Genomic DNA, 12,983 nt, shown 5'->3' with positions numbered 1-12,983 from the left:
TTGCTCCAGGAACACAGAAGTTAATTTCTCTCAACATTAATCCCCTCATTTATAAAATTGTGGTAGCCACATCTCCTTTTAATCAGTTTCATGAGGAGTACTTTGTGGAACCTCAGTAAAACTCTCAGTACTTGAATAGAGGAATTCCTCGAAGTGGTTAGATGGCTGTCAACTCTTCTACCACATGATGCAGAAGTATTTTCTGAGGGCATTCTTTTGTTGATTTATTTCTAGGTAAAACACATAGATGAATATCAATTAGATCAACCTTAACTTAATTAAATCTCTCTCTCTCAATTATCTTCTTCTCCCTCACTTTTATAAAATAGTTACCATGTTTTATTGATTTCAAGTCTGCTCATTTTTGGAGTTTGCATTTCAATTTGCCAAACACTTCAGTTAAATAGCATTCCTTTAAATTCATTTTTGAATTGCTCTCTATGGCTAGCTACTTAATTTTCGTCAACTTAACTTTTACCAGGTTCCATTTTCTTTTGTTTTAATTATGGTCAATAATCTTATCCATATCAATGTTTTAAATAATATCCCCTTCTGTGCTTTCTCTGGTTTACCCATCCTTACCTGTACTTTTGTTTTTATTTGCCTAGTTTCTATATAACATCCAGGTTTAGAACATGTTTTACTGTCCAATCTTTTCTAAACTAGGAGGTCAATCTTGCCACTCTATGTGACCTTATTTGGTTGTCAGGACTCTATCCAATTGACTTGTGCTCACAATTCTCCAACATAACATGTACGCTCACTAGAAAGACTCAGAAAAGTCTGGCGTTAGGGCTAGCATATGGATTTAGGCAAGGAAATGTGAAATAACAGAAAGCACACTGAATTTAGAAACAGAATCTGTGCTCTTGAATCCTTCTTCTTCCCTTTATGCATTTAATGTCTTTACCAAGTCCTCCATCTTGGTTTTAAAATGCTGTCCTCCATGAAATGAGGTGGTGAGAACAGATTCTGATTTTCTCTAATTATACCACTTTATAGTATCAGGAAATATTTATATTTGGGTCAAAATGTATACTTATATATGGTTTAATTTGGAAGATATATATATGCACATGCATACATATTGTTCAGACATTACTTTTTTAGAGTAGTTTTGGGTTTGCAGCAAAATTGAGGGAGGTTACAGAGATAGCCCATATACTCCCTGTCCCCATACATGCTGGCACCTCCCAGTGCCATATTTGTTATGTTGATGAACCTACATCATCATCCTGGTCCGTAGCTAGCTAGCATTAGCACTTTTGTTGTTGCACACTCAGTAGGTTCAGACAAATGTATACTAACACATGACCACTTTTATGGTGTGATACAGAGTATCTTCACTTCCCTAAAATCCCTCTGCACTCTACCCATTTGTCTGTCACCCTTCAGCCCTTGGCAACCACTAATCTTTTTACTGTTTCCATAGTTTTGCGTTTCCCAGCACTTCATGTAATTAGAATCATACAAGTTTGAATTCTTCAACATAGTAATATACATTTAATTTTCTCCATGTCTTTTCACAGCTTGATAGTTCATTTTATTTCTTTCTAACAATGAATAATATTCCATAATTTGGATATACTAGTGTTTATTTAGCCATTCACATATTGAAGGATATCCTGGTTGTTTCAAGTCATGATAATTATAAATAAAGCTGCTGTGAACATCCATATGCAGTTTGTTGTGAAGTTTGGACAAAAGTTTTCAACTGTCTTGTATAAACACTGAGGAACATGATTGCTGGATCTTAGGGTAAGAGTATATTTAGTTTAGTTAACCATTAAACTGCCTTCCAAAGTGGCTGTACCATTTTGCCTTCTCTTCAGCAGTGAATGAGTACCCATTATTCCACAGTATTGACTGTGTTCCAGATTCTGGCATCCTAACAGGTATGTAGTGGCATCTCATTGTTGTTTTAATTTGCATTTCCCTGATATGCAAAATGTTAGTACAAAAATTATTTTAATGAAAAGCCACCAATCTTGGTCTTACCTTCCTATATCAACTCTCCTGCTCCCAAATCCCCGAGTCTGCACCAATTCCCTGCTCCTCGGCCCGCCTCCCCACCCCGGCACACACACACAGGCAAACATATTCATCCACTTGTGTTTGGCATTTTCCTGGTTGTCAGCTGTATCTCTGTATATAACATAGTAAACCTTGATTTATTTATTTATCTACTTTAGTTATGGTAACTTAAATAAAAAGTTAGTGGGTATTTCACCAATAAAATGTGTTTATTCAATAACAGCAACAACAAAAGACATTTTGGAAAGTGCCTTCTCATACGAGACCAGCATACACTTCCTATCCTTTTCCAACTTAGCTAGCAATTCTATAGGTATTGGGAATTTAAACCACTTACACTAAACTCCAGCTCCTCTCTACCCGCTACCTAGTCGCATCACAATTTCAGTTCTCAAAGTTTGTCTTTTTTTTATTAATTAATTAATTAATTTATTTATTTTTAAAGATTGATTGATTGATTGATTGATTTATGCAAGCACTGGGTACAGTCAGAAGCGCGGGAAGGTGAGAGAATTCAACAGAGCCAGAGCTGGGAACAGAGCAGGCAGAAGGACCGAAGTACACTGCTGAGGGGAGCAGCAGGCAGCAGAAGAGGTCTGCACGCCATGTGGGACCCTCCTCCGGTGGCCGGGGAGCAAGCCAGGGATCGAACCGGCACTGCAGAGACTGCGGCCAGCTTCGTAACCCAGCGCTCAACCGCTGCACCACCGGGGAGGCCCTCAGTTCTCAAAGTTTGTCTTAATGGCAGTTTGAAGTACATAGAATATTGTGGTTCAAAAATGTCCAAATTTAAAGTTGATCTAGTCACATAATTCCTTGGTTTCCTCCTAACAGATTTTCAAACTTAGAGTAACAATTATATTTGAGTGAGCATCCATTTAAACCTGCAAGCCTGTGTCTTTTTTTTTTCCCAATGCAAGACCTCTTTCATCTCAGTTTGAGTTGCATGAGGCTTTTAATATGAAATCACTTTCCATTCAGTCTAAAGCTTCCTTGTTGCTCACGAATGTCATACATAATGAAAGATTATATGCATTTATCCTCAGCAGTAAATCATTTATCACACAAGGGAGATATATTATTGTGAATTCTGATCAAAGCTGCCCACTTCCTTTTGCCGGCAGAAATGCTGCACCCTGTTAGTTGATTGTACAGTAATATCCTGGGAGAAACAGGGAAAATTATGCTATTGAATGAGGGTTCAGCAAACTCTAGGGTTTTTTTAAATGGCTTTTTAAAAAGTCATGTTTCATGTAGAACATTCTATGATCCAGGCATGTGAACTATAAAAGTCTTACTTTTTTCTTTTTTTCTTTACTTAATTAAATCAGAAAGCTATGGGATTTTTGCAGCTTCCTCTGTGATGTCTGTAAACGTATTTGTGAATGACACTGTGTGGATATATTGCCCCCTTTCTAGGAGAGACAATAATTATTACCACTTCTTTTTGAAGCATGCTGTGAGTGGTTTTATCAGTTCCTTTACTAATGAGCTTCCTCTCTCCTTTATAATGCCAATCATAAAGATGCCTTTTAAATAAGATTTATCTCTGAGATTTATTTTCTTTTCACTCTTCTTTATCAAGCTGTGTAATGCTTTGCTTAAGGAAATCACCCACAATACCCAGGAAGAAAGCATAGCTGACCACCTTGATCTCCTGTTGATATACTCTCCTTGTGTCCTCCTGAGACAGTCAATTCCAGAAAGGTCTTTCCAGTCCTCCTGAAGGGTATTCTCTTATGTTTGATCTTTGATTTTGGGTTATCATTGCCTTATGTTGCACATCTGTGTTCACTGATTCGATAGCATGTGAATGTGTTAGTATTAACTTTATTCTGAATAAAGTGAGATGCAGGGTAAAGAGAGGTAGGAAAAGTAAACCGCCTTTCTTCCTTTGGTCTCACTTGGACTGCTGGTTAGTGTGTTCTTTTTATTCAGACCTTAATGCAAAGTAGTAGCTAGTAATCCACAAGATCAAAACGCCTAACATTTTAAACAATCTTACTTCATTGGATAATCATCATATACTTGAAGCAGATTTTTGGTGCTTTGGCCATGTTGAGCTCAAACAAAAGAAGCCAGTTGTTTCACTAACAAAATGGGCTTATTGAGAAACAACAAAAAGGCAATTAGGAAAGCAGTCTCCAGGCTCACCACATGTGCATTTCCTATGTGCTATATGCTCTATCCACCAAATGTACCTGGGGAGTGGGAGTGTCCCTTGTACATTTTATCGAAGTAAATGTAATTTGCCCATTCTTTTTTTTTTTTTTGTAGATTTATTTATTTATTTATTTATGCAAGCACTGGGTACAGTCAGAAGCATGGGAGGATGAGAGAATTCACCAGAGCCAGAGTGGGGAACAGAACAGGCAGACTGATGAAATACACTGCTGAGGGGAGCAGCGGGTGAGGCAGGAGAGGTCTGTCGTGTCATGTTGGACCTTTGCTTGCGGCCGGGGATTGAACCGGCGCTGCAGAGGCTCCATGCAGCTTTGCAGCCCAGCGCTCAACCACTGTGCCACCAAGGGAGTCTCTAATTTGCCCATTCTTAAAATAAGAGATGATTAAATTTGTCAAAACCGAATATAGCTCTAACAGAAACATAATTAGGTGTTCGGATTGATAGTTCTTAGTTCTTTGACTATTCAAATTCTTTCACTCTCATTTAGGTAAATTGCCAGATTCAGAGAAAACAAGATAGGACACCCAGTTAAATTTGAATTTCAGATAAATAATGAATAGATTTTTAAGTAGAGGTTTGTCCCAAATATTACTTTCAGAATACATTTGAAGAAGAATATTGTAATTCACCTGACATTCAAATTAAACTGAATGTTCTGTATTTTATGTGACATCCTACAGACAAGAGAATCCAAATTCCGGACAATGCCATTCTATAGAAATCAATTCCCCAGCTTGGTAACTACTGTGTACTGAATGACATCTCCCCAAAATTCATATGTTAAAGTCATAATTCCCAATGTGACTGTATCTGAAAACAGGAGATTTAGGAGGTAATTAAGGTTAAATGAGGTCATAAGGGTGGGAATCTAATCTGATAGGAGTGGTGCTTTATGAGAGAGAAAAGAGAGATTGAGATTCTCCATCATGTGAAATTACAGCGAGAAGGCAGCCATCTGCAACCAAGGAGAGAGTTCTCACCAGACGCAGATCTCAATGGAACTTAAATCTTAGAATGCAATTCTTCAAAATTGTTAGAATTCTGTTGTTTAAGGAATAGATTGCTGTTGTTTAACGCATTTGTGATATTTTGTTATGGCATAGATTTCTTGACCAAGTAAATTTAGGACATTTTACTGTATCTCAGTTTATATTTCTTGTTGAACTATAAACTGACAAGGAAGGTCATTACCTTTCCTACTTTTATTAATCTGGGCATATAAGTCAATTACTCTTCTAATTCTAAGCAACTAGTGAAGGAATCTGCTAATGGTTGGCCTTAAGCATTAGAGAAAGTCTATGATTGACTAATTTCTCAATGTTAGTAAAATCTTAACTGAAAATAATAAAAAGAATCATAGGAGGTGGATGAATAATAAATCCTGGTCTGCTACTGGCTAGGATATTTCAAAGGCAGTCGTGGGAACTTAATTTAATTAACTAGGGAAGTGGAGGAAGAGAGCCTGCCTTTAATGTTATAACCTATATCATCTGTCTAAATTTTCTGATTATTAGACATGTATTAGGAATGGAAATGTGCGCGTGTGTATAAGAGAGAAAGAGTGTGTGTCTCTCTGTTCAGCTATGTTTCAGTGTGTGCAAATGTGCACAGAGCAAGCATTGAATCAAGACTTGGTAATACCACTTAGATATTAACACCTGAGGCTTCTGAAAGAGCAGCCACACACCCCCATCACACTTCCAAGTGGCAGAACTGGGCATTGACCTACATCCAAAGGACACATCTTTCCACCATGAAGGCGAGAAGGCGAGACACACTATGGGGATTGGATGGGGGTGATAAGGGATTAGGGTCAAAATAAGGGGGTGGGAATTGTATGGGGAATATAACCAAAATGAAAATGCATACATTGTGCAAAAATGAAAAAATATATAAGAATTATATAAAATAAAAAATAATTAAAGTGTTAAAATTAGCTTCAAGCACAATTTGTAAATCATGTATCAGACCATTAAATGAGACATATAACAACAACAACAACAAAAGACTACCTTCTTTGGAAACTAGAATTTCTCCCATTTCTCACAGTAGATTTTGTATATACTTGGAAATTAGTAATGTAGCATTTTCTCAACTTGAATCATGAAGTGAGATTCATTCTTACTCCACCTGTTATAAATTGCTCCCTAAGACATTTTTTAATAAGGGCAATAGTTATTTTACTACCTTTAATGTGATAATGGAATTAGGAAGTCTTCCTGTGAGAGGAAGAACACAGTACTCCTTTACTGACCTTCTTAACCTAAAAGCAATGTTCAAAAATTTTAGATGCAGCAAAACCAAAGCTAAGTTAGATAGCATGGCTTTTTCAGCCTGCATAGCTACTCTGAAATATATAGCCTTATGCTACCATCGTGCCATGTTCTGTGTTACAATTTTGTTAATGAGGCAGTGAGATGGAGGTGAAGGTCTTGACTAAGTAGGGGCAGAATTCTCTATAAAGATCAAGATGTTTATTCAGTCTGATATAAGAACCACTAAGCTACTAATTGCCCAGAAATTAATATACCATAATTGGGAGTAAAATGACTTCAAGTGAATGGGCACTGTCTTCCCTGATACTAAAATTGAGCAATGAAATGTACCAGTGGTTGCTGGACACAAGCCTAGTCCTCTACACATGATTGAGAAGATTTTGCAGTTGAGTAAATACACATTTGTCATACTATGTATTTTTTTAACTTCTCAGGCTTGCACTTAGTTTTTCCCTTTCTTTAAGGTTCAAATAGTAACAGAATGCAGTTCACCTGCTGAATTTTAGCAGATGCTTCCACATCTGCCTCTGAACTCATAAGTCTTATGATCAAAGAATTGACCTCCACCTGCTTTTGAATTCAAACTAAAGGGAAATTTTAAAATAAATCCTTAACATTTTTTAAAGATTGTAAACACAACTTCACTAGTAAGAAACTTCATAGTTGCCAGATGAGTAACTTTATTAGCAACAGTTGTCTCAGCCAAGGGATTACTGATAAATCTGAATGTTATTGGTAACACATTGGAACACCTTCATAAATTTGAAAGCAGCTGTCAATCTGTCACTTAAATTGCTCCAATTCCTAATTCTTCCATTTATATTTGAAAGGATTTTGGAAAGGTTGTAACTCTGCAGACAGTCTGTAGGTGATTTTAATTCCAATTGGATACCTTAAAGATCTTGCTGTCTTAATTAGTCCTCCTTTTAAATCAAAACACTTAATTAAATTCTCAGTCCAGCTAAAGAAAGCATACAATTTAGTCAGTGTCACAATATTCTTCACAGCCAAAGCTAGATTCCACCTTCAGCAGTAACAGGGAAGGGAATTTGTTCTAACATCAAATAGCTTTTTAGCCAATAAACTAGTGCAGAGCCTTAGCTAGAAAAGTTTCTGGTGTACCCAGTTTAAGCTTTGCATTCAGACTGAGACCTTGTTTGGGATTCTTACTCCTATATTCTCCATCTCCACACTGCTGGATGATTCACTTTATTGATTGTAGGGGCAGGACAGGCCACAGTGCAGGTTTTCTGATCCCATGCAGACTGGGTAAAGGAGCAGTCAGAGTCCTCAGTGTTTTGCAGGTTTTTTATTGGGGTTCACCAGGCATATGGCAGGCAGGGGTGCTGGCTGGGGGGCAAGTCTTCACTCTATCTGAGCTCTCTGGAGTTCGTTCTGCTGCTTCTCGGCTTCTCTTTCGGCTTCAGCTTCTACTGCTGCTGCTGGCGTCCCCGTGACGCCGCCCTTAAAAGTACAGTCTTAGCTCAGCTGAATCCCATCTACCTATGCCCACACCCTACTCCAGGTGCCCGCCATCAGGCATGCATTCAGGACAAGGATCCATCATCTATCCTGATGGCGGAAGGGCAGAAAAGCCTGATATTTTCTTTACCCTACATTGATACTCTGTTCTCTTTTTAAAATGTTTGTTTTGTTTCTTTTTTGAGTGTTTTAATTGAGGACAGTCTGAAATTAAGAAATATTATTCTTTAATGGCAGTGTTCTTGAAATATATTGCCATCCATAGTTAGTGATTACCTTTTAAATTTACATAACACAAAGATTTTGAAGTCAACCCTAGCTGAGTTCCTCTAGTTCAAACACTTACTGGCTATGTAATTTGGGAGAAAGATGTTTAAGTTTCCTGCACTTCAATTGAGTTTGCACCTAGTCCAAATACTGGCTGTGTGATATGAGGGTCAGAAACTTTAGCTTTTTGAACTTCCATTCTCTCACTTGAAAGGAGGGATGATGATTCCAAATTCAGACTTAAAAAAAAAAAAAATCTAACTTTTGTTGATTGTTTACCATGAGTCATTATGCTTTATTCCTAATAGTAATTCTAGGAGGGAGCTGCTATCATTATCTTAATTTTGTAGGTAAGAAAAAGAGGCAGAAGAAATCTGAACAGCTAGAAAATACCAGATCCTAGGCTTAAAATCAGGCAGTGCTCCCAACCAACCTGCCTCTGAGAAGTAAAGTTTAAATGCTTGATGATCTTTCCATTTTCCCACCTGAAGACTAACATTAATACTGAGGAGATTTGGCAGGTGATAGAAAAGAATACCTGGAGGGATTGTTCCTTTTTCGAAAATCAGTGTTTAATAGGCCCTTTAAAATTGTTAGAGTTATATATCACTGACAAAGTGTCTACTTCCCTGTAGCATCAAATAGTAATTTCATGTTTTTCTATGAATAAAAGTTGTTACAGTCAGGAAACAAGCCATGCAGTTTGCCACCATTTCCCTCGTGAAGTTAATTGATTTCTGGCAATTTAAATTTTGTTTAAAATCAAGGTTCCAGGAAGGAAGCGTGCATACCTCTGGAGCGTAGGCACAGCCCAGCCTCTGCACACGTATTTCTCTCTATAAAATATGTAAAATGCATCTTTTAAAGATATGCTAAGAATAAGATACCTAGGATTAAAAATGGCCAAAGGCATGTATATAAAATCAGCCCTGAGTTTGTGTTCATTTTCCTTCTTCCTTTAGCACAACCATTTTATTTGCATTGTATCCAGACAATAGGATTACTTAATAATTTACCTAATGTACATCCACATAAATACAAAGTGTAAACTCACTTGTGATACAGATAAGGAAGACCTGTGCTCAGAGACCAAATGTGGGCTAGATTCTCTGTGCAGGTAATCAAGACCCTGCCGCCAATGGCAGAGTAGGGATGGTGAAGACAGGGAAGCAATGGCAACACCTGTCATTCTTGAGTAAATGACCAGGAATCAAGAGCTGAAGATCAAGAGACTAATGTAGTTCCCTTAATAGAACAGTTTTTATGCTGCTTACATTTTTTCCTATTTTGTTTTCCTAAATGGAGGGAAAGGGATAATTGCAGAAAATTCTGAAAATGCAGGGAGACTGGCTATTGGTCACAAGTGAGAGTTCCTCAGTTTTTACTCAAACTCACTAATATTAACTCTAATTTAGTTGTTATTCAGGAAATGGGCCTAAAGTGTTGTAAGAGATGAAATGGGGATAATAAAGAGTTAGCAGTAGGGCTGATGGTTACAGTGATTTTTTTTTTTTTTTAAGATTTATTTATCTATACAAGCACTGGGTACAGTCAGAAGCGCGTGAGGGTGAGAGAATTCACCAGAGCCAGAGCAGGGAACAGAACAGGCAGCCTGACGAAACACACTGCTGAGGGGAGCAATGGGTGTGGCAGAAGTCTGCGCACCATGTGGGACCCTCGCCGGCGGCTGGGGATCGAACCGGCCAGGGATCGAACTGGCGCTGCAGAGGCTGCGGGCAGCTTCGCAGCCCAGCGTTCAACCACTGCGCCACCGGGGAAGCCTGACAGTGATCATTTTTATAAGCCAAAGGATACTGATTTCAGTACGCACGCTGGCAAAGGATCTGGCCATTTTCGAAGTCTTTTCCTTCAGGTCTTCCACATCTATGCTGGGTGATATGTTAAGTAACTTCTACTTTATTATACCAAACAAAGTATTGGATTCTAGCTGACAATCATGCATTTTGTATTTCTCATCTTTGCCAGTATTTCTCTTTTACACCAGGATTGCCATTTAAGCTTTTCACAAAACTGCGATTTTCCTCAGGATAATATAGGAGAGGAAAAATGAATAGAAGGGGTTATTTTAGGTAAAGACGAAGCTAGAAAAATAGAGTAGAAGAAGTGATGTCTGCATTTGTAAGCACACACCTGACCCTGTCCCTGCAGAAAGTGATGGTCCTGGTTGTGAGGCTCACCAGGATTGAGACCGTTTGCTGATATCTGATCTGGGTTTAGAATCACCAGAGGAGTCAAACAGTCCCTACACCCCCATTGCCATGGGCCAATCTCTTCCTATTCATGGCAACCCTACCACTGTCCTCTCTCCAACCTCTCATCTGCACTCCCCTGCTCATCCTTGAGGACGCTGTCTCCTCCTCAAGGATGCCCTTCCCTACTGCCTTTTAAATTGGAATCAAACTAAGCAACATGATCAAGAATGTGCTGATTTCTGAAGTGGTAGCCCCTTCACCTCAAGAGTAAACACAGCCAGAATAAATTCTTAAAAATGTATAAGAAAAGTATCTTTCAAAGTAAAATTTCTTAGCTTTTACACACTGAGTTTGCTTTGTGATTTTATGCTGTTAGTAATTATTCTCCCAATATTTTTATACAACTATTAAGCAATCTTGGCTATATTTCCTGTTCTGAACCTGGCCCCTGCTCTCAGGGCATTTAATTGTAGAATCAAAACTTTCCTCTTAAAGCACCAGGAAACATTGTGATTTTTAATATAATGTGATGCAAGACTTTTAAGGGACAAAGAAATTTAGAGAACAGAGACTGGAACAATTGTGTGGTGCTTTAAAAGCAATGTCGAGTACAGAAAATTAGATTATTAACCTGGCTAAGGTAAGGGTTTGTGCTTTTTTAGAAAATACCTATTTATGATTAATGGTTATATGTGAACTGTTATGCTTTACTCTGATGAATAAACAGAAGAACTTTCTGCTGTATGAACTTATTTTGTTCTTATTCTTATATCTTTCAAAAAGCAATTTTTTTTTTTTTTGAGGTAACTGGTTTCTAACACTGTATATGTTTTAGTGTTATAGGATCACACCTTTTAGGTCCTCCTCCTCTCTGCTCAGCTCCACCCTTCCTTGGGTGGAACAGGAAACCTGGAACCTCCCCTTTCCCTGGGGACCACCCTGTTCCATTAAGACTTTTCCCTTTTCTTCATGTCTTCGATAATGTGATAAATTCAATCCAGGTTCATCGGCATTACCAGTTAGCCACATTCTGCCTATGGGTATCAGTGGGTCTGATCTTATCCAGGTGATATAGGTGTGAATTTTAAATAGAAATTTTAATTTGTCCTTGAAGTCTAGCACCAAAGAAAAGTAGCAGGGCTACCTCCCCCGTGTAAGGGAGCAGGATTTTCTGTAGACCCAATCACAGGCCTTTTGCCAGGTTTCTTGGACTGGACTAGGGCTCACATCACCATCCACAACACCCAGGTGTGAATGCAAGATGAAGACACTCACTATGCAGTTTTCCCTCATGAGGTCTGAATGCTTTAGAGTGGATTCAAACTTGTGGAAAATCAGTTTTAGACTAGAACAGTTTTAAACATCTCTTATTTTCTTTTCCACACACAACTGGAATGATACATTTTAAGTAACAGAGAACCCTTAAAATACAAAAGAAAACCAAAAAGCATTGCTCCTTAAAAGCAACTTTCTCCCTAGGATACCATTTTCATATTAAGTGAAGATTCAAAGAGTAAAATGTGCTTAAAATCTACCTTATCTGATGGAAATAGGAACCTCCAAGACATGGATACACACAATAGGATGCACCCAGCATATAACTCATCATAAAGGGAAAAAATATTAGAGCACTGTGGTTCAGGTCATTCTAAACAAGCGCAGACTAGCAGCTTTCAGAGAATAGGAATCTTCTTTCCATCATAGATCTTCTTTGTTCCTAAACATTATCCGACTTTTAACATGTATAGAACCAGTGCTATACTGCTTTAGTTCAAGTGCAAGAAGTGAGAAATCAAAAATAATAAAATACATGAAAATATGTGGCTGGCTGCTTAAAAATTTTCCTTCAATTGCCTGTTGGGTATTTGGGGCCTGATATATCAGAAGTCTTTGTTCTAGGTCTATGAGGAAAATTGCCAAATAGACTCCAGAGTGCCAGGCTTATAAAGGTACTAAAGAGAGTCTGTCTGATTACCTGCATTCCAATTTGGCTCACAAGGAAAGGTAGAAAAATGACCTAGGTACCTTTCTGTGTTGCTCCTGAAGTTACAATAGCCCTTATCTAGTAGTTTATCACACTTAGAAAACAAAGCATATTCTAAAGAAAGAATAGTTCCAGTCTCTGATAGCTCCAATCTTTGATAGAATGGTCTCTTTGAATTCTTTTGCCAATTTCATAGATTTGTAACAACCAGAGGATTGTTTTTTAAATCTGATTTTTATGCTTGCAGCACAATTTCCTCCTCTGTAACTAGGACAGATTTACCCATAAGCGACAATGTATGCTTCTCTGCTTAACTTGAGCATGAAAGATTAAGCTTCAAGCCTACCACTGAACTCCACCTCCTTCCTCACAGAGACTGTGCAGAGGCAGGCATTTGGGGCCTCGGCTGGATTTGTTCCTTGAACTGCCAGCTGATGAGCCGATGCTGTCCGAGGCAGCCAAGCAGCCCTGATTGAATGAGCTGTGTGAAGACACGATGGAGGACTGGCAGGGCTGAGGTGACATGCCTCATTGCGGGTGCT

At 38.3% G+C, this 12,983-nt stretch overlaps 1 protein-coding gene across 7 annotated transcripts in view; it reads left to right on the top strand.

Annotated features, from left to right (window-relative positions):
• NRG3 (neuregulin 3) overlaps positions 1–12,983 on the top strand; it is a gene marked incomplete at both ends in the record, with an annotated part of 925,662 nt that overhangs the window by 686,772 nt on the left and 225,907 nt on the right. The gene's annotated exons all lie outside the window — the stretch shown is intronic.

The sequence above is a fragment of the Talpa europaea genome (assembly GCF_964194135.1).
Source record: "Talpa europaea genome assembly, chromosome: 10".
Classification (NCBI taxonomy): Eukaryota; Metazoa; Chordata; class Mammalia; order Eulipotyphla; family Talpidae; genus Talpa; species Talpa europaea.
Note: the sequence above shows the minus strand (reverse complement) of the source record. Positions and strands in the feature narration are given on the sequence as shown.